Source organism: Ailuropoda melanoleuca, chromosome 6 (assembly GCF_002007445.2).
Source record: "Ailuropoda melanoleuca isolate Jingjing chromosome 6, ASM200744v2, whole genome shotgun sequence".
NCBI classification, from domain to species: Eukaryota; Metazoa; Chordata; class Mammalia; order Carnivora; family Ursidae; genus Ailuropoda; species Ailuropoda melanoleuca.
In genome coordinates, this window is record NC_048223.1 from 53,803,989 (window position 1) to 53,826,550 (window position 22,562).

Here is a 22,562-nt window from a genome sequence, read left to right on the forward strand (position 1 = left end):
CAACTACTAAGAGATCTCCGCTCATTTCTGCAGTAGCATTCCCAGTGAAGCTGGGGGCCCAGAGGCCGGTCTGCAGTGGGTTCAGGAATGCAGGGAGGAGAAGGAAACCTAAGGAAAGAATTAGGGTCAGTGAGGGTTGGAGGAAGAGAAGGACAGAGAGACAGAAATCAAAAGAGAACCTAGGCAGGGTGTTGTCTGCTTCTTCTTTATGGTGTGAACCCATTTTACATTTACATTATGAAAGGTGAATCATCAAAAGAATGGAAAAGTGTGAAGACGCAGGAAAAAGCAAACAGCACAGGTGATGAGGGAACAGAAGGCAAGCTGAGGACAAAGCAGAAACTGACACCCCGCAACCCCCCCCATGGGATGTATGTGACATTCCTCAGACACTCCTGGCTGCCCTAAAGGAAAAAGGAAATAGTTAGCCTATAGAGACCACAATCCTGCAAGACTTACAAAGCATTTCTGTCAATAACCTAGCTTCCAGAAGGCAATGTAGATACAATTAAACGTCCTTATAATCTGAAGCCTCCCGGAAGCTCCCAACTATCTTCATGTTAATGCCTTGCTAGAGGGCAAAACCACCTTAACTTGACAATGGCCAGGCCTCCGGTATCTTGTGAATCTTCTTTAACATATGAAAGCTTTTTCTCAAACTTCCTTTTTCCTCACCTCCCCCCAACTCCTGGTATATAATCAGCCACCCCTCACAACCCGGGGCAGCAGCTCTTTCTGCCCACAGGTCCTGTCCCCGTGCTTTAATAAATCACCATTTTACACCAAAGGCGTCTCAAGAATTCTTTCCTGGTCGTCGGCTCCTGACTCCACCCCACTGAACCTCACCTGTATTCCACAACCTCATCAAACAGGCTAAAGCTACAAACCATGACAACCACGGGGTCAGGATCTCTGCTACTTAAACTACTTAGTTACATTGCTTATATCAGGTCTTTTATTTAACCCTGACATCATTACAAAAATGTGCTTAGCTTCTCATCCAAACTGGACTGCGTGTTCTTTAAGGAAGGAAGCTGTGGTATTAAAGCACGGGTACAGATCATCCAAGATTTTTATCTTAGCAACATACAGCAGGAACTGAATAACTTTCGCTGAAAAGAAAACTGGACAGAATTTGCATTCTAAGAAGCTGTATAAATGGAATTTTCTCTCCCCCCACCGCCGTGATATGCTGGAATGTAAATATAGCTAGTCCACAGCTTTGGACTTTTATCACATTATGAGATCTTTGTTTTTTTCCAAGTCATTCTTCTATATGCTTTGAATTGATTTCTTATAGTTGCACGCACGCTGCATGACGTTTGGTGTGAAGACTGTGCCTCTGGTTTTCACGTTCTTTTCTACAACGTTTTTATTGTAACAAGCTCTTTTATTTCTCTTGGAATGTGACTGAGTTTCTGTATGTTATGGAACTATGTCCAAAACCACTTTTAGTTAAAAAGTGTCACCCATCTGGTTAAAAAGTGTCACCTCCACATTTGGGTTTTTATGAAATGAATCACCTCTGTGACTTTACCTGATTACTCTAGCTTTTGAGAGCTGCTTTTTGTTATAAGTTTTTCTAGTTATCCCATAAGATTTATTTTATTTTTGATTCCCATCTCCTGCTACTGTTTGTGTGTTTGTTTTAAATGGGATTCTGTGATATATTTTGATAATTTAATCAACTTTGAGGGAGGCATTTTATTTCTTTTGCATATAGCATAACATGGATGTTTTTTGTTTCCTAAAGGTTCCTTTTATTTTGTTTTATTTTGTTCTTGATTTGGATGTTCTTTTCCCTTTAGTTCAACTGTTCCTTTGAGAATGCAGTCTTTTTTTTTTTTTAATATACTGTTTTTGTTTGGGTCATTTCTGAAAAATTGTAATCTACTCCCATTTAATGTATTGCAATCTTGCTAGAAAACTATTGGATTTACTACTTCCCCCTAATGTGCCTTTTTGAACCTGATTGCAGGGCTTCCCACACATGGGGGCCTTCAGTGCCCTACGGGGTGGGATACCCACAGATGCCCTGAGAGCCCTCTGTGGCCAACAGGGCCAGGGCGGAGGCACCCCAGAGGGCAGGCTGGTGCTGAGCTCTCACGGCTGCAAGCATGATGGGGACGCCTGGCACCTGCTGCCTCTCTGAGATGCTCTGAGCACAGCCAAGGTGGGCCTTGCCACCTGGACATCAAGTTCAGTGCCCAGCCACGGAGCGAGCTGCTGCTCTCATGCCCAAGGGGCTGTGAGCCCTGGGAGGTAAAGCTGGTGGTACAGGTTGCCAAGGGACATGATACAGAATTGGGAGGGGTGAGGGCTGCAAAGGAGCCAGGCTGGGGGATCCTGGGGGGTGAGGACAGCTCCCTGTGGCAGGCCCAGGTCTCTGTCTTCGCCTAAAGCTGATACTTCTGTCCAGCACCGCCCTACAACGTAGGGAGTGGACCCACTGCCATGTCCCTATGGTCTCGTTGCATCACCGTCTCACTCCTCAGTGCGCAGTCCGTTTGGCATCAGCCTCATCAGGGAGCACGTCAGAAATGCCAAAGCTTGGGCCTGCCTCAGCCCTTCTGTATTTTAACAGGTGTATACGCAGTAGTGTTGAGTGCAGCATCCGAGGGTCCACTCTGGATTTCCTGTGGCCATGAAATGCCCACTGCAAGGGAAATGCCCACAGGGAGTCACTTTCTTCTAGACCAGCTTCATATCTGCAGGTCCCTGGAATCCCGTGCCGAAGGCTCAGGTCTGCTTAGTGCTTAGGGCATACGTGGTGTCTTCCCCAGATGTATCTTCAAGTGCCCCTGGGGCCCAATGACTGGCCAAGGGACAGCTGTGACACAGTGGGGAAGGAGCACGTCAGACTTCCAGGCTGAGTGTCCACATGAATGCCCCCAGAGGAGGCTCCTGGAGGAGCAAGAAAGAGCCAGGGGTGGGCCCGGGGCCTCCAACTGTACTTTTCCTCCTGGTTCCACAGATAGGCTCAAGCCCACTTTTGCCCTTTTAGTGGCATCCAAGCCACCCTATGTGCAGGGTGATGGCTATAGAAGAATCTATGCTTTCCACGAAGTTTTTAAAATACCTGATACTAAAAAAGTTAGGCTGGATTCCGAAATCACTTGCCTTAAGAAATTTCAACATAGCATTTGTCAGTGAAAGAAAGTAATAGTTGTTAGATTCTTGAAACATAATTTCAATCGTAGGACACTCTTATATGGCTATAAAATAGGTCTTATATTTTCTATCATCTACTTGTTCTTACAAAGCATCACACAGAGCGGCACCTGGGTGGTTCAGTAGGTTAGGTGTCTGCCTTTGGCTCAGGTCATGATCTCAGGGTCCTGGGATCCAGTCCCGCATCAGGCTCCCTGCTCAGCAGGGAGTCCGCTTCTCCCTCTGCCTGCCACTCCCCCTGCGTGTGCTCTGTCTCTCTCTCTCTTACAAATACATAAAATCTTAAAAAAAAAAAAAAAGCATCACACAGACAGTGACTGTCAAGACTTCAGACAGACCATTGATCAAGAATTTTAGGTCACTCTTTCTAACATAATACCTGATAAGAAAAAGTTATATGTAAATTTACATTTCTCATGAAAACATTTGAAAGTATTTTATTGGAAAACTCTATATAAATTCTATTGTTCCCAACTGTACTGTTCCCAACTCTTATTTTCTCTTCTTTCAATACTAAGAATACGTATTGATTTTTTTATGCAAAATTCCATATAGATGTTCCCAAACCCTGTCTAATTTACCCACGTACCACACAAACACTACAGGCGCACAACAAAGAGAAAAAGGTGAGAAGCATGTATCTAGCTAGACAGAGCTGATTAAGAAAAGCTAAGGTGCCCAGAACAGGCAGGCTGGAGAAGAATATTCCCTCACATTGTCTGAAGTATGCCTTTGGATCACAAAAACCTATTATTTCTGAATTTTATTAGAAATATATCTTTTAATAAAGTACATTTCCTTCCTTTGTACAATTCGAAAAAACAGATTTTTCCCTCAAAAGATCAGCTTCAAAATTTTTTTTAACATTTTCCTAACATGTAATTATCATCTTCCAAAGACCCAAAAGTGCTGTCAATGTGACTGAAATCAGAATGTAAATATTTTTTAAACAGCTGTCAAATCTCAATTGGCAGAAAACAAAGAGGCCCTGAGTTGCTGTAATCCAGCCACGAGGCTGCATTATTTAATTGACAGATAAGACATTTTTCTAGTTTCCATTTTCCCATCAGCATGTTAAATATATTAGCACGGTGTGCCACTCTGGATACACTGTGACAATTTACGTGATGATGGAATGAATTCTGAAATGCTCTCAGGGAGACGCCTAGCACTGTAACTGAATTCTGCTTCGTGGAGCATTTTTCACACTCAGTGTACTTGGAATGCCTGTTACTAACATGGACTGAATATTGGCATCCAGGGAATAGTATCATGCCCATTAAAAAAAAAAAAAGGCAAAAGGCTCTTAGCAGTTCAATAACTTATTATTTCATTCTTTGGGGCCTTCACTCAACAAACACTTCTGATCGTCTATGTGCCCGGCTCAGCTAATACATCTATGTGAGATCCAAAGGACTGGCCTCTGCCACCCATCCTCCTAGATCAAAAACGCTGCTGGGGAGAGTACCCAAAGTGATCCCTCCCAAAGGTGCTGCTGCTTCTGTCTGCATGGCTGTCTGTCCCTCTCCTCTGAAGGTTTTTTTTTTTTCTTTTCACCTTTACCTTTATTATTTTTCGCTTCCTTCCTAAGCAGTAGACTCATGGGAGACATCTATAAGCACTGCTTAACATCTTCCGGGATATCTGACCTATGGCATTTTCTGCCTCTCCATTCATTCATTCATTCATTCATTCATTCATTCATTCAGTAAATGTTTACGAAGCTTCTTACAGGGAACAGGCATCCTTACAGGCACCGTGGTTTCGGCAACGAAGAAACAGACAAGGCCCTGCCCTCGCAAGAGCTTAGATCATTCTACGGCGAGAGATAAACAACAAACTACAAATGTGGCCGAATTCCTCATGTCTTGCCTAAATCCCTTAAGTTGTATGTGTAGGTATTTTTACCACAGGGGGTATTTTACAAAATAACATTTCTAGTATTTAGAAAGAATTCAGTTTGGGTGCCCAGGCTAGTGCTCATTTACAGAGTGGTTAGGGAAGGCTGCAGCTGCTGAGATGTGAACGGAAAGGGCCCCGGGAATGGGGCAAGAATACAAAGAAACACCCACAGAACGGTAAAAAAGACAGACACAGAAGCTGGGAGACAAGGAGAAAAGTATGGGATGTTTAAGTCATAGCTGTGCATTGGAGTGTTGCCCTTGCTGTAGGGGAAGGAGCTGAAGGGTTTTGAGCAGGTCTCAAGCAGGGGGAACACAAGACGTGACGTGGGTTCCCCAGGCACTGGCTGTTGCACACAGGACGGATTTTGCTAAGGCAAGAATGGGAGCCAGGAGACCATCAGGAAGTTCACACAAGTGGTCCAGGCAAGACAGAATGACTTGGGGTAGGGTTGTAACAGAAGACACAGAAAGAAATGAAGAGATTCAGGACCTATTTGAAAGAAAGGAAAGGGACAGGAAAATCACCGACAACGCATAGATTCAAAGGCCAAAAGGAAAGCTTAGCTTTAGCAGAGACAGCATGTCCCCACATTCGCAAAGGAGATCCGACGAGGTAAGCTATTATTTTACACTAAGAGAATATCAGAATATCTGACACCCTCAATTTACAAATAAAGAACAAAGGTCCGGAGAGGTGAGATGGCATTTTTAAGCCTCAGTAGAGCTGGCTGTGACTTGCACTGCCCCTCTCGTATTTTCCAGCCCAGAGACTTTTCCATTGCCCAAGCACCTCCTTCCTTGTCCTTCCCTGACTCAGCTCAGTACCTTATTCAATATCGTGCATGACTTTCTTTGGAAAGGTGTTTCTTTATATAATTTATCTTTTACCTGCATTTTTTCCCCTGAACCCAGTAAGTATGAGTGAAGTAACAGAGACTGTTAGAAGGAAAATATTTAACATCAGGACTGTAGGTTAAAAGCTGAATTTTGGTGCCCATATTGAGACCATTATTTCTAAATATTTATTTCTAAATATTTATTTCAAAAAATTTTTAAAAAGCAAAACAACCCATCTTGGAATTAATATGTCCTTCACCTGCTTTCATCGGCAACTCTAATTCATCTTGGTTCCCCCCAATTAGAATTTTCCCTCTTCTTTCTTTCTTTCTTTCTTTCTTTCTTTCTTTCTTTCTTTCTTTCTTTCTTTCTGTCTTTCTGGCACAGTCTCAGTTCACTTAGTTTTATAAGTGGATAATCCAATGGGAATTCTGTGTTATTGTCAGGACAAGCATCAGGGTAGCAGAGCACCGGGAAGGGCGCCTGACAGGTCCAGTTCAAGCCTTGACTTTGACACCTATGATCACAGGACACAGTTCTTAACATCACAGTTTCCCCATCTGTACACGGGGATACTAACACCCTGATGGCACTCCTGTGAAGATTAAACAGGCATGTCTAGCACAACGTCTGGATCTGAATGCCCACGAATCAGCTATGTCTGCATTGGCTCCCAGTGTCAGGGGACCTAACCAATCCGGGTCAAGCCACAGGAGAGCTGATGGTAGGCTCAGGAGAGTGCAAGAACGTCATCAAAGAGTCAAGTTCATTTATCTCCCTGCTCGAACATCTCTAGCTGTGGTTTTTGTTCTTGAGATTATGAGATGGGGGCTGTGCTGGGTCCTCACCATGGTTTTTACTTTCTGTATTTTATGATGTTTTGAGATCTTAAAAGCTTGATGCCCAGAGAGAGGCTGCCTTTCCCAGGGCTAGCCAGTTCTTTGAGATAGCAAAGGCCATGGCCCAGAGCACACTTTTTATATGTAAACCAAGCAATCCTGGATCTATAGTCCCAATTCTCCTCTAACTCTCACACCCCAAGCCAGGGTTTCCCCAGCTCTAAGTCACTCAGTGCCTGGGACGGGGTGGCCAGAGACCACCCCTATGACCCTTGCACAGCTATTCCCTACAGACACTCCCAGTAAAAGCTCTGACTTAGACCTTCTCCTCATGCTCTTCTGCAACCAGATCAAACCTGGTGTTTCCTCAGGTGGCCCTGGTGACAGGGAGTGGCCCTTTTCTCACTCTAAGTAACAAATTCTCCTTTTAATGGCATTGACTGTCATCACTGTAACCCCCATAAATTAAAATCTGTGGCTTCAAATTCTAGAAGAGCTTTCCAGGTAGGAAGATGGAGTCATAACAAGGAAAATGTTCCAAAGATATTCTGCTCTTGAAACCCTGCTCTTTTATTTCAGAAAGGGAATAAATTCAGGAAGGGAAGCCCTCCCTGGGGCTCACCATCCAGAGTTCATTAGCCAGAATTGGGTTATGTGGCTTCAGGAAAAGAGTCAGGAAAGGCAAAGATTTTTAAACTAAGCATTTCACTCTCCTTAAAAACATTAGAATTATTATTATTATTATTTGGAAGGGAGAGGGATATTACGTAGGCCAGTAGCACTGTTTGCTGAATAGAGAAAGTATTAACAATGTTTAAAGGAGATTGAACCTTCTTACAGTGTCACTCTTTATACTCACTATCAGATTTTGTACAGCATTTTGGATAAGATGATAGAAATCAAGGGATAATATTTAAGCTTCTATGAATTAGACAAGCGATAAGATTCTATATGTGTTAAAAATTCAAACATTTTGCATTAATTTCCAATAACCCCATACTGCTATGATACAAATGAGTATTTAAAATTAATTTATTTCATATTTTAACAAACATGCTTTCATTGTAATTTTGAATATGATCAGCAAATAAGCCAAAAAAGTATCTTTACTAAGATGCAAAAATCAAGCACTACTGTGTAGCTATATGAAGATGCCCAGAGAGGAATTAGAAATCACATTGAAAGACACCAACTTAGAAATTCCTATTCCTCATTAATCTGTTTCACTGTTCAAGCCATAAACCCTTTTATTAAAGCAAAGAACTCAACCTCCCAAAAAGATCTTACCTTACAGTACCTTAGTGGAAGTTCTGAATGTCATTTAGTTGCCCTCTGATCAGAACATAGGTGCTGGAAAAGAATTAAGAAAATGCGGTTAACATATAGTCCTGGGGGGGGGGGAGTCAATAGGTTACACAAAAAGATCTGAGGAAATGTCAGAAAATTACAGAATTTTCTAGTGAAAGTGATCTCTTAGACCAGGTGCCTCACCATCTCATGTAACAGATGAGGATACACGTGGTCAGAGAGTGAGGGTCCCTGTCATTGGCAGAAGAAATGCATATATTGACTTTCTACAAAAGGTTCTTTGTATATAGTTCCACTCCTCACACCTGCCAAAGCTCCGGTCACAGCGAAGGAACATAAAGCAAGAAGAAAACACAACAGAAGTTGCACATTCCTTCATTTCATATGTTAGTGATGGGATCCTCTTTTTAGCCAGTGGGTTAGTACTATCTACTGCCCTTAGAAGTTCCTTCTAAGAAGAAACTTCTCCAGCCGCTACAGAGACACGGACACGGACATACACACACACAGCCAGCCCTGCTTAGCCCACTTCTCACACAGGGTTAGAGTCAAATCTTAAAGAAAATCCCCCAACCCCATTTCGGACACTGGCATTCACATTTTTAAAGTGTACAGAGCCTGACATTTAGGCCAGGGCCTTGGAAAGCTTTTAGAATGTTGACTAGAAAAAGAAAAAGAGGCACCAAGTTCCATGAACCAAGAACGAAGAAGTGTGTTCGTGGCAAGGCTGTCACTGGGAATGCAAGGTCAGAAGGGAATAGTAAGGGCTATGGGAGAACTTCAAGATGGGGACTGAGAAGATGTTGAGATGTTGCTGGATTTTTAAAAGGAGGACCTTGTAGTTTCCTGGGGGATGACAGGGAAGTCAGATGATAGCACAGGAAGAGGTCGTGAGGTGAAAGGTTGAGGGTTCCTGGGGTGCATAAGACCAGAGGAGCCTGGGGCAGCCTCTGAGAGTAGGGTCTACAAGATAAGCCTAGAGATGGAAAGAAATGCTTCATTCATAGTAAAAAACAGAATCGTGTTTTGCACGTGTCTCTTTTTTTAAGTGTCCATCCGCAAAGGATTGGGAAAAAGGAAAAGAAAGAAAAGTCACTCGTCCTGCATCAGTTTGAGAAGCATTGTCCTAGAGAACATCCTTTTCTAGCCCCCAGCATCTCCTCAGGAAATAACGTACGAGCAACTGGAACTTCAAGAGAATATGCGGCAGTACTGACATTCCCCTTCATACTGGAAGAAGCGGTGGGAAAGTCATCAAATAACACTTCAGTGGGAGGATATAGACATTTCGGCCTCTGGTGTCTAATGCACAGGCATTTTCGGCCACGTGAGGCAAACCAGTGAGCCTAGATTTCATCTTTCACCATTGATTCCTTCTAGAAGCTAATGAGCCCAAGGGCAAGTGAATCCCAAGGAGCCACAGGTCAGTCCTCTCACTGTAACCTGCTAAGTGTCCTGCACATAGCAGCTGCTCAGTGAGTATTTGTTATATGGATTTTATCATTAAAGTTAACAGTTCCTCAGAACACATCTCCCTAATTTACAAGGAGGTGTTCCAACATGCCTACGTTCCATGCCCAACATGGAATCAGATAATTTTAATAAGTAAGTACATATCTCTCGATAAAATAAAATTAAGTTACACAATTAATGATAAAATAAACATAACTCAGTCATTAAAATGTCTGCTAATAAAAATATCTCGTTCACTAAATGACCTGGAGAACAATAATTGAGATTGAATACCTTGAAGTATCTTGAAGTTTCTCTAGTGTTAGACTCGGCAAGGCATTCATTTTGAGAATCAGTGAGAGAACTGGCTTTCATCCTAACTCCAAATTACTTCTATTGCAAATTAATTGCACATGATGTTCATTTAGGGGTGAGCTTCAAATCTCTAAGTATAGATGACAGGCTCTCCCAAATCCCAGCAAACATGGTTCAAAGGATTATATAATGAAAATATGACTGGCGATTTCAGAGATTGTTGTCATAATCATGCAGTTAGCCAAATAAAGAGGAACACAAAGCCTGAGACAGAATGATAATTAAGGAAGGGCAGATGAGATGCTTCCTTCCATAGGCCAACACAATATCACCTCTAGGATGTGTATAGAGAAAGGTAAGTGTTTTTGTTAATGTCCTTAAATAGTTTCCTTCTGTCACATCTTTGGGTATTTACAGACGTAGTGAACTAGCAATGAGCTGGCAGGTCTGGACTTTTAGTATAACCGTCTGAACGGTCCCATTTCCTTCAGTCTTTTCCAAAAAGTCATTATATGCCTACTTTCTAATCATTGTGAGCGTGCGTACTGCTCTCATCTCCTGGAAGACGTAGACCACTTGAGCAGATGTTTTGCAGTCTAAGTGAATGATAACTCAACCCGCAGCCGTCTGATTTAGACAGCATCATACCTGCTCATAGCTCCGAAATAAATAAGCTTAATTAACTGATTAAACTTCTTGTATTCAGCTGAAATCAGATCCCAGTCTCTTAAGATACAGAATATTCCTTTTTAATTTCACAATATAGTTTTAGTTTACAACTTGCCTGATCTGAAGACCAAAATAACAAGTGTTTTGACAAAGTTGTGCCTGACAGTCTGTTTCATGGGAATAGGATAAATACTGTTCTAAAAATGTATATATTATGCTAAGTCTGGCTTGCATTAACTTCTTATTTAAAAACAGGATTCACTAAGTATCTGTGCTCACTCAGATGTCATGTTATGCCCTAACTAGTTCCTTCAAAGTCCATCTTCTCATTTTTTAAGCCATCCCATCTAGACAAGAAAAGACAGAGATAATTTTTTTAAAAGATTTTTTAGAAAGATTTATCTACCTGAGAGAGAGCAAATGAGGGAGCACATGAGTGGGGGGGTAGAGGAAGAGAGAGACAATCCTCAAGCAGACTCCCTGCTGAGTGTGGAGCCCACATAGGGTTCGATTCCACAGCCCACAAGTTCACGACCTGAGCTGAACCCAAGAGTCAGATGCTTAACCGACTGAGCCACCCAGGCACCCCGAAAGACAGAGATAATTAAAACACGAAATTGTTCTTATGAATGAAATTACGCATTCCTCTGCTATAATCCCCAATTTGCAAATGAAGCTCAGGAACCAAGTGACTGTCTCAGAGTTGTCCAGTGAGTGATGGGTAAAGCTGCTGTCCAAGCTTGGACCCTGTCCACGTCCAGTCGCACATCATCGTAGCTGTAACAACAACAGCAATGATGAATATTTACTGAACGCTCACCATCTTCCAGGGGCTCCTGCAAGCCCTTTGTGCACCCAGTCATGTCATCATCACAGCCCTATCTGCTGTCTACATTTTATAGATACACAAATAGCTCCCTGTTTGCTCAATGTAGGGGAACCACAGCTCTACAGGGATCATCGAGACAAAATTTGGTGCTGCTTCATCTTTTTCCATTTGCCCTTTCCCTTCTCTGTCCATTCCTTCTTATTTTACTTCATCCAAGACATAAAATTAACACAACTCCTGGTTTGAATGGGTCGAGGTACAACAGGTCCAGCAATATCTACATTTTTGAGACGTTGCTTTGCCTGTTTTGATAGGCAACGGACCTTGGTCAGAGCAGAACAATGAGAGTTCTTAGTGGACACTGAGCGCTCTACAGAAGACAGATTCTCCCTGGGAATTCCTGAGAACATCACACTCTGGCAGGGAAGCGACAGCAAGTAGGAATGGCATTCTTCAGGGGTTTGCTGTCTAGGAATGCTACCACCCTGCGGTGTCGAAGGAGTTACTGCAAAGCCAGGATGATGTCCAGTGGGCCAGGTTGATGAACACAATTTCAGAAGTCTTCAAGGCAGGTTCCATCAAGAACCATCAGGATGGTAGCAGACTCAGTGGCTCCTATGAGCTAAGACCTCAGCCAGCGTCTGGGAACACGGGGAAGTTCAATAATCTGGAGTGAGTCCACTGGTAATGGTGAAGCAAATCACTGGGTCCCTTGCTTTCAGAAGTGTGTTGATGTAGTGGTGGAGGGCATCTATTTTAAATAAGAACGAGGAGAGCGAACAGGGATTTGAGGACGACGAATTGTAAACACTGTCTCACCGAGACCCACCCGAGACCTCTCGGAGGTTACACGATTCCCAGAAGCCACCAAGTAGAGGGGATGAATCTGCTTATTCACTATACAGCTTCTGGGCAGAGCTGAGTCTTACTGGCTGGCAGTTTTCAATTCTTACAGCTCCCAGAGCCTGAGGGCAGCAAGAGTGGCTACGGAGATTCTTATAAAGACTCATTACGCCAAGAGTTCTGGAAATTCGAGGCAGTATCGACAGACAATTAAATGAAGAGAAAAGTATTATTGCTCTCCATTTCAATTTTGGCAGGAAACGGGAATGGGAGAAGAAAACTTTATCCTATCCACGGAAAAGGACTGCTTCTCAATTCAATTTCCACAAACCTAATCTCATACTGCGGAGATAAAAGTTGGAGGCTAGATTCGACAAGATGTAGAAAACAGTGTGAAGAGTATTATCCAAAGTGTGTAATTTCACATTTCTCTGTACACAGCAAAGTAACAAAAAGGGGCTTCTCTAATAACATTAACACTATTGGCTGACTCTTTCTGTAATCAGATGTGATTCTTGGTGCTTTAATCTTTTCTCATGAAGTAGAAGAAAAAATCTTTCCTATCAACTAACTGGTATTTCTACAGGGCCAGCTAAATAACAGAAACGGATGTTTCCTAGGATTTAACACGTTTAGCCAGTTCATTCAGCTTAGCTATTCTAAAAAGCAAAAGAAAAACTTCTAAAAAGGCAAAGTTTTAAATGTCACTTTTGAGAAAGATATATGGACATATGTCACATAGTATGTTAAATATAAAGACATTTTAACAATTTAATGAAATAATTCATGACCTTCTAAAATCAGACTCTATAGATTATGCCTGCTGGCTGGAATAGGCAGTTAAATGTCAGTTCGATTTGTTGCTTGTACTAAAAGACACGAGGAAAACTTACAAAGGAGAAATTTAGCATAACATAAAATCTACACAAAGTTAGTACCCCACAGTATCCTATGTTTTTCTCCCTGTCGTAGACTGAATTTTGTCCCCCTCAAATTCATATGTTGAAAGCCCTAAGCCCCACGATGTGACTGTATTTGGGGATGGAGCCTTTAAAGAGGTAACAAGGGTTAAATAAGGTCATACAGGTGGAGCCCTAATCCCATGGGACTGGTGTCCTGATAGGAGGAGGAAGAGCACCTGGGTGGCTCAATTGGTTGAGCATCCAACTCTTGATTTTGGTTCAGGTCATGATCTCAGGGTCATGAGATCAAGCCCCGTGTGGAGTTTGCTTGGGATTCTTTCTCTCCCTCTGCCCGTCCTGCCCTTGCTTTCTCTCTGTCTCTGTCTCTTGCTCGTGTTGGCAGCTCTCTCAATCTCTCCCTCTTTCAGACAATAGAACATGTGAGGACACAGGAGAAGGCACTGTCTACAAACCAAGGAGGGGGACCTCGCCAGAAACCAACATTGACCAGGGACCCAGAGCCTCTAGACCTGTGAGACAGGAGCTTCTGCTCAAGCCACCCTGTCGGGAGTATTTTGTTATGGCAGCCTGAGCAGACTGATACCCTTCCAATTTGATATTCAGCTCTCCGGTGAACAAAAACAAAAATCTACTGGAGTTTATTTTGAGCTTCACCTGTAGATTTGATTTTTATATTTCTTTAAAATTCGAATTCTAGAAAACTGAAGGTAAAAAGAACTAAAGAAGAATTTAGCCCAAATCTTACCATTTCTGAATTTTGTCCTTTGGTTAGAAGTGATGGATTTAAAATGAAATTTGAACTTTCAGTAGAGTATGTATGATGACAAAACAGAAATATCCTTGTTTGCTAGCATCTTTCAGTATAAGGATAAAAAACCTCAGCTCCTTTCATAATTTGAAGGCAATGCACAGCTATGAATATTATGTGGGGCCTATATCTGAAATAAAGAGTGGAAGGGTCATTTATCACATGTGATTCATCATGATATTTCTAAAACTGGTGAGGTAGGTTGGTCAAAAAGTAGTTAATCTGTATTACTAGTAAGAGCGATGTGGGAAGGAAAAGGAGCCATGGGTTTAAACATTTTAACTTCTTCTTTTATACAGAAAAACTATTATTTTCCACCTTTTTATCCCCATTGGATATGGAGGTATTTATGAGTTGATATATGCATTTATGAGTAAGCCTAGGAGACTAACTTATCTATAATTCCAAGGAGTCTATGGAAACAGACTGGAAAGAATAAGGTGGGGGCAGGAGGCTGTGTTATTCACCCAGGTTTCACCATTAACTTTCTTTCTGGAGCCTGAATTCCAGGCAACCTAATAATTTAGAAATGGAATTAAATGGCCATTCATGCATAATAATACATAATAAAATATTTTCTTTTTTTAGCTATAAACTAATAAAACTCACTTAAACCAAACCATATCTAGTTATACAAAGAGAAAAAAAAATCAGTGATTTTTGTCTTTCCCTCGTTTTCATGCCCACATTCAGTCCCCATGAATTTAATAGTTTGGTGTTTATTGTTGCCTATGTTTTGTCTTAACATTCAGCATGCCCATTTCCTTTACTGTTACTCTAACTTTCATATTATTATGCATATGCCCTTCTCAGAAAACAGTAGGACACATACTCCTCATCAGTCCATACCGACCTAACTTATGCTTTGTAAGAGCTGATCGAACCCCTCAGGATAAAGTGCCAAAACTTAGTCAATCCTTTTACTGTGCATGAGATTAGGATTGCTTCCTTTTTTTCTATTAGAAACAATTCAGCAATAATGATCCTTGTGTATACGTATGTTCGCTTTGTAGTTATATATTCCAAAAGCTGTAATTAATGGGTTAAAGGGTCTTCATACTTTATATTTAAGTAGATCATGCCCATTACTTATCAAAAAGGTTGTAGCAATTTTGTTTCCCACTTTCCAGAATTGTGTATTATCTCTATCTATTAATCAATCAATCTATCTATCTTATTTTTTGGCAAGAAAACCCGTGTTCCCAGCATTATCTCTTTATTATCTGTCCGGCCTCAGAGAGAGTTTTACCCTAAGAGCACACTGTAAAGAATCTTTGGCTAATGTTCCAATGTCATGGCATAAGAGGGAGATAATCCTTGGAAAACACATTTTAGGAAAAACAACAGTAACTACTGTTCAGAGAAAGAATGTGTAAAGGTGCTGTATTGAGTAAAGGCTCCATTCCGAAAGCTGCTCTACGTGGGAAAATACATTCTGACTTAAAAGGCACTGTTATTATTTTCTCCATAAAACTATGATTTTAAACATGTCTAACCCACTAAATGGTTTCCTGTATTCTTTAAAAGTTCAAAAAAAAAAAATTCTGTAACAAAGGAAAAGGTCCAGTCTTGAAGTTCCTTAATTTTATAAACAATATTATATCTTTAAAATGCTACCCTTCAGCCACAAATGGCTCAGTTCACATGCTTGGAAATGTTAATCACCCTTTTCTCCAGGTAACCTTTCCTCGTCCCTACTCAGGTGGCTTGTAATTATAGTCCTTTACATCGCAGTCTTGAAGTTAAGTCATAATACAACTGTGAAAGCCAGAAAGGAGTATTTCTTATTTTTGGTCAAACCAGTGTTACAATGCCTGATCAAATAACAATGTTTCCAGGGATGAATTTTAAAGTGGAAAAATGTGCCTGGAGTGTAGATTCTTATAAAGATATTCTCTGAGGGGCTTCCATTAGGCATCTGAGAAACACCTTACAGGACCACTACTGAATGTGGAGGATGGCCAAGCTCACCCACTATGCTACGGAACTGATTTGGTGATGAAGAATTAGTAATGACTCTAGCTTAATTTAAAACGCCTTAGGCAGATATACTCTTAAAAAATAATAATGAAAGTAGATTTTTCTCTATGCCTAGGGTTTGCTTGTTTGGAGAACAATTTTTTCCTTTTTTTTTTCTTCTTCTTCTTTACTCCTCCTTTCAGTACTCAGGAAATTTCCATGTTCCTTAGCCATAGTTGAGTCTGGACTTTGGGCAGTCACTTGATTCAGTGTCTTGATTTTCTCATCCACAGCTTTAAGTTGAAACCATGAACTCAGCTCAGAGAAATGATAAAATAACTTTTACAAAAGAGATAGGAAATACTACATCTAAATGATAACATGACTGTCTTTGGAATAATGGGAATTTGTGTGATTTTTTTTCTCTCTAACATTCTTGTTTTCAACTTTTTTAATATAAGCAGATATTACATTCTGATATCAAAGTCATCTGAAACAAATCCTCTACAATATGAAGGCTGAGCTAGTCTCCAACTCAGACAGGATCCCCCAAGCCTGACACCCTCTCTGTGCTTCTTCTTTCCCCACACTCCCACTCTGGGCTGCTAGCTTCATCTGTGGCTACCGTGTTCCCTGTAATTAAAAGTTAGCCCTACTTTCTGTTCATGTATCTCGCTCTTTCACAGGATTGTAGGTAAGGACTGTGTGCCCTAAATGTTCCCTTAAGTCCACACTGCTTTCAAAATAGACATAGAGCTAGGACCAGAGGAAGTACTGAAGTCATGCCTGGCAAACTCTTAGCAGCAAGCACTTCTCAGAGTATACTACGGCTAAGCCAGATTCCTCAGGAATATGGTTGATCAAACAAGCAAACAAGAGCAAAGAAACTTAAGAACTGCAGGCAGAGTCTGAGATTTATGAATGCTTCTATAAGATACAAGATAATCAGAATACTTAGAGACACTGTCATGAAACAAGGGGACATAAAAGGGACTATCACACACTATTCAAATCCAGACGCAAAAGGAACCTCCAGTGGACCACTACCAGGGGTCATCTTAGGTATAGACTGTTATCCATTTCGTGTGTGTGTGTGTGTGTGTGCGTGCGTGCGTGCTCACACATGTAGCAAGCAAAGGAAATTAGTATTAGAACTCTGTATCATTTACAGTGTATTGTATATAATATGCATAAACAAATACATTTTAACACCATATTGGAGATTCAAAATTTTTGGCACAAAACTATCATTCATATAAAAACTAACCCTTGCTGGCATTGTCATAGTGAGCCACCTTAACTATCTGAATTTTGATAAATGAGCAAGAGGCTAGTGTTTAGAGTAGACAAAATCAAGCGATCAAAAGACTGTACCCAATGCCCTAGGAGCTCCACAATATTTAAAAAAGAGATTCGGTGCTCAAATAAATTGGGGAATTACTGGGCTAGGTACTATGTTACCATTATCTTTACAAAGGGATCATTCAGGAATTAAAACAGATACACATCATGAATTTCATGAAGGCAAATGCATTCTGATGCTTCTTTTCCTTTTTTTTTTTTTTTTTTTTTTTGCCATGTGTGAGTTTCCCATAGGAGAACTAGGGTAAATGCTGCATTGTACAGCTCAGGGTACTTTTCTATTTCAGTACAGAAAAAAATCTATTTCTTTCCTAGCTTAGCTTGAAAATGAATTTGCTCTTGAGTCTGGATTAGTATTTTCCCCAAATTCATTGACTCTCTAACATTGTGAAAAATAAATTTGTCTTTCCACAAAAAGAATATGACATGTTCTGTTGCACAACAAAAACTCATTGATTTGGGATAGGAAAAAAATGCAATAACAATATCCAAAATAGATATTTTCAAATACCACATTTTGAAATGTAATTGTGATATTCTAGGATACACTCTTGAAAAACTAATGAGCTCTTGAAACTGTATTTAGCTGAAATTTCAACCTCTTAAATATTTGGAAAGGTTAATTTTGACGTGATGAATTACAATTTTGGCAAATCCATTGTACAGCTGTTCTTGGGAAGTAGAATGCTGTTGGTGGTGGGAACAACACATTAAATCAGTTCCCCTGGAGTTTTCTTATTAAATATCTTTCAGAAAATGCTCAAATGTTCTGAGTTAGTACAGTTTTTTCCTGCTGGATTAAACAATGGTTAGCACATACTGCCTTCTAATAACCAAAGCTATCCCTTTCTACATCAGAAGGCTGAAGGATCCCCAGAGCCCAGAGGCCACAGGACAAAGGGAATTCTTTCATTACAAAGAAGTGTCATTTCTCCCATTTTGCAGGAGCCCCCAGGGGCCAGCTGTGGGAGGAGCTTTCTCCTGACTGATGGCTGGTAACATGAAGGCATTTGTATCTTCCCTTAGAGAAGTCCATCTGGATATAAGTCCCTCTGGATGTCTGGATTTCATAGCAGTGGTTTCATTCTAGTAACACCCATTTTATTGAAATCACCACCCCCGCATTCCAAAACTTTGGTAAGATGGGGGAAGAAGAAGACAACTAGACTCTAATAAAACTACCTGTCATTCAAAAAAACCCAATGAGAATTATTAATTAAGAGTCAGCCTTGGGGCGCCTGGGTGGTGCAGTCATTAAGCGTCTGCCTTCGGCTCAGGGCGCGATCCTGGCGTTATGGGATCGAGCCCCACATCAGGCTCCTCCACTATGAGCCTGCTTCTTCCTCTCCCACTCCCCCTGCTTGTGTTCCCTCTCTCACTGGCTGTCTCTATCTCTTCAAAAAAATCAAAATAAAATCTTAAAAAAAAAAAAGAGTCAGCCAACACTATATGTTAACTACACTGGAATTAAAATAATAATTTGAGGAATAAGACAAAAAAAGAAATAGTCAACCAAATAATTAATAACTCTAGAAAAAATGTATAAACTTCTCATATTATGGAGACTAGACAGAAGTGAATACTTTTCAAGCTAAAAGAAGGGTATTTTTATTTGAATCTAATACCTTTGTATTCCATTTTGCTTTTAAAAATTCCATTAACTCTACTGTATCTGACATATTCATCACTTTGAAAAAGATGATCTGAATTTTTTCCAAGTAAACACTCAATTAGGGATTCAAAAATATTCTACATGTAAATATTTCTATAATCCATGAAATCATTTCCACCTTTGCATGAATTAAAGCACAGTTCACTTTCAACGACATGGGGTATCAGCTATACTGGGAAAATAGAAGTTTAGTTGAGTGAGGTGAGAGCTGGACGTTTTGACTGCCTAGAAGTTAACAGGAGTCACTGGGTATCTGAGTTACAGTGAAGGAAAGACATTTGAACTTAGGTTCAGGATTTATTTTTCCCAAGCCCAGTGTGAGCTTATTCTGTGCATAAGCATTAAAAACGTAACAATTATTTCCATGGCTTCCTAGTGTGACTTGACAACCACTCTCCCACATACAAAATGTGATGATTCCTTAAACTTAAGATTTTTATTTGAAATTTCACATTATATGTAACATTGTTCTCTTGTATCTCTTAGTTGTTATTCCTAATAATGTTTTGATTTGCTTAGTTGGAAGGGATCAGTAGGATTGCAAATATTTTTCAATTAAGTAGAAACTTATTTGAGTCTTCAAGAAAGCACAGGCCAGGGGCGCTTGGGTGGCACAGCGGTTAAGCGTCTGCCTTCGGCTCAGGGTGTGATCCCGGTGTTATGGGATCGAGCCCCACATCAGGCTCTTCCGCTATGAGCCTGCTTCTCCCTCTCCCACTCCCCCTGCTTGTGTTCCCTCTCTCGCTGGCTGTCTCTAACTTTGTTGAATAAATAAATAAAATCTTAAAAAAAAAAGAAAAAGAAAAAAGAAAGCACAGGCCAGGTACATAGCTATCTGACCTACCCTACCCTTCTTTTTCTCTTAAATGAGGTACCGCACCTTTCCTGATAATTGCTGTCATGACTTAATATTTCTGATTAACGGTTAGAGTTACTAATGTGGGGAAAGTGGGTCTACATGCCCGTGCGCATGCGTGTGTCACAGAACGAGACAGACACAGACACACAAAGAGATGCACATACACAAAGACAGCTGTGTGCTTTTCTTCACCTATGGCCCCTTTATTTTCATTTCTCTTTACCTGCAGATCCTTCATCAATGAACATTACTCGTTTTGAGGCCTGCAACTCCCTAGGCTTCAACTTTTGGTGTGTGTGCATGAGGTTGACCATGAATAGTGCTATAGTATGTGGCACTTGAGATTGGGAGACCTTCAGAGTATATAATCTGTGGGATCCTCATTTGTCTGCAACTACAAACCCTGCATTTAAATATGCATTAAAAATGTATGTTGTCTTCGTTCTATTTTTTAAAAAAATCAAAGCACTTTGTTGCTCTGAAGTGGCTTGTTCTGCTCCAAGTCACTAGCGGTTCCTTGGAGATAATCTGTAACGTGACAGTAGGAGTGATGGTGCGTTTAGCCTTTGCACGTTGTGCACAGGAAGTGCAATTTGCACCTGGTTTGGCAAGAGCTTGTGCTAGATGGGCTGTTACAGCAGCTCTTCACTGCCTGCTTAGGTCCTCCCAGGAGCCACATGGAAGATGAGGTCAGAACACCTCAAATCACATCTGCCTATTTTGTGCTAGGGGCCATTCTCTTTGAGAATGATCCTGAGTTCATGATCAGAAGTGGAAGTTAGCACACACATATAGCTTCCGACGTATTCCTGACAGTCTTCAGGAATGACCTCTAATTCTCAAGAAAACTCCATGGCAAGGGAGCTATTACTATCCTTCATGTAGCTGAGAAGGGAAAGGCAAGGTCTGGAAGGACAGCTTCCTTAAGATGACACAGGTAGTAGGCATCAGTGGCAGGGTCTGAACCTGGAGAATCCAGCTCCGTTTCAGGGGCTCTTAACCACCATACTATTCCACACCACTGCTTGGGGAGTTAATCCCACCCCACATCACAGGGAAACATTCAGTGGGGACGAAGTTCCATGGTTTTTAATCCACATGGTTTAATTTGAGACAATGGGCGGCATTTCTTCAACTATTTCTGTAAGAACTGAGGGAAAAATGATGGAGAAGGGGAAAAAAAGAGAAAAAACTAAGAATGATACTGTTTCTGAATGATACCCTGTCTAAACGGACATTTCTCAGTGTGTAATGAAGAGTGGGGTTGGCAGGCAGTGAGGAATAGGATGGTTTCTGTTTATCTGTGGGTCTGATTGCTTTTTTCTTATCTGTCTGAGGAAGAGGGCATGCAATTTATAGAAGAGGGAAAAACACATTTTCCGATTTAAGGAAGAGTTTTAAATGCAAAACTCAGAAAATGTTGATACCCTTGATTTATCAGAAGTGGCAATTCAGTACACAAAAATGCACCCTACAGCAATTATATATTAATTAATAAAATCACCTCAAAAAATTTTAAGCAAAACCTGCTAAATGATATGTGATATGATGTCTCATGACATACTAATTAGAATGAAAACTAAAAATCTGGTACATGTCTTCTAAAAGTCTCCCTCCTAAGAAGGTCAGAGCAGCAGGAATTGCGATTGTCCCTTTGATATAACAAAATACTCACATCTATGATGAAAAAAAAAGACTCAGTGTTTCCATCTCTGAATATCTTTAAGCAGAGAGAGTTTATTGCTAGATTCATGAGGACATGGTAAAGGAGAAGAACCAATTTGGAAACCCACGAGAGCAATCCTAGCTCCACAACCCAGTTGGTAAGTTATTTTATGAATGAGTCTATGTGAATAAACTCAAATCCATAAATTAGAATTTTATAAGTTGTACTTAGAATTCTTAAAATCCTTGAGAATTTCTCTTCATTTTTCTTCAATATCAATATCACACACTTCTTAATTATAGCCCACTGACAATAAATTTTAGGTAAACTTGCCTGAATTTGCCATGTTATGAAAGTTTGTCTACAGAGAGAAATTTTCTCTTAGATGCAAAAAATGCCACTTAAAAAGTATAGATTTAGGGATGCCGGGATGGCTCGGTAGGTAGAACTCACAACTCTTTATCTCAGGATTGTGAGTTTAAGTCCCACATTAGGCATAGAAATTACTTTAAAAAAATAAAGTTTGGATTTAGCCAATGTTTAATGAATTGTTTACTTACATGATATATACTATTTAAATTGTCTATACTATTTACATGCTGTAAAAATTGGCATATGAGTGCATCATACTCAACGTGCTTAATGGATAAGAGTTTGGTTTAGAATCTGTAGGTTTTTCCAGTAAGCCTCACTTTGTTTTCTTTCTCCTATACATTTTGACATTTTCATTACTCAGAAAAGGAAATAAAGTTAGCACTCAAATTTATTTTATTTATATAAAGGTTAACTTGGTGATAGAAAAATCATTACTGTCCATAGTTTTTCTGAAAAGAAAATTCCCAAGCTTTTAACAGAGGTAGAGAATGTGCACACTGAATCCAGACAGCCTGGATGTGAATCCTAATTCTGCCACCTCCTCAATCACGACTTTGGGCAAACGTCTTTCCTTACGGGACTCCATTTTCTCGTTTCTAAATGGGATCACAGTAGTACACTCATGCTGTTGCATGGAACAAATTATTTAATGTCTGCAAAGACCTTAGAATGGCTTAGAATAATTCCTGGCAAGGAAAAGTGCTATTCACTTCTAGCTATTACGGTACCTGTATGCAGTTACAAGATTTTATAAATCTATTATAGATCAGA

At 40.5% G+C, this 22,562-nt stretch overlaps 1 protein-coding gene across 10 annotated transcripts in view; it reads right to left on the reverse strand.

The window, feature by feature from the left end:
• The window catches only part of CHRM3 (cholinergic receptor muscarinic 3), a 465,054-nt gene that overhangs the window by 246,225 nt on the left and 196,267 nt on the right, over positions 1 to 22,562 (reverse strand). For 6 of the 10 annotated variants that reach the window (XM_034662431.1, XM_034662430.1, XM_034662436.1 and 3 more), the window contains one exon: positions 8,039 to 8,101. The gene's annotated coding sequence lies outside the window, so the exon portion shown is untranslated. The remainder of the gene's footprint in view (positions 1 to 8,038; positions 8,102 to 22,562) is intronic. The other 4 variants (XM_034662432.1, XM_034662438.1, XM_034662439.1 and 1 more) reach the window with 1 other exon arrangement.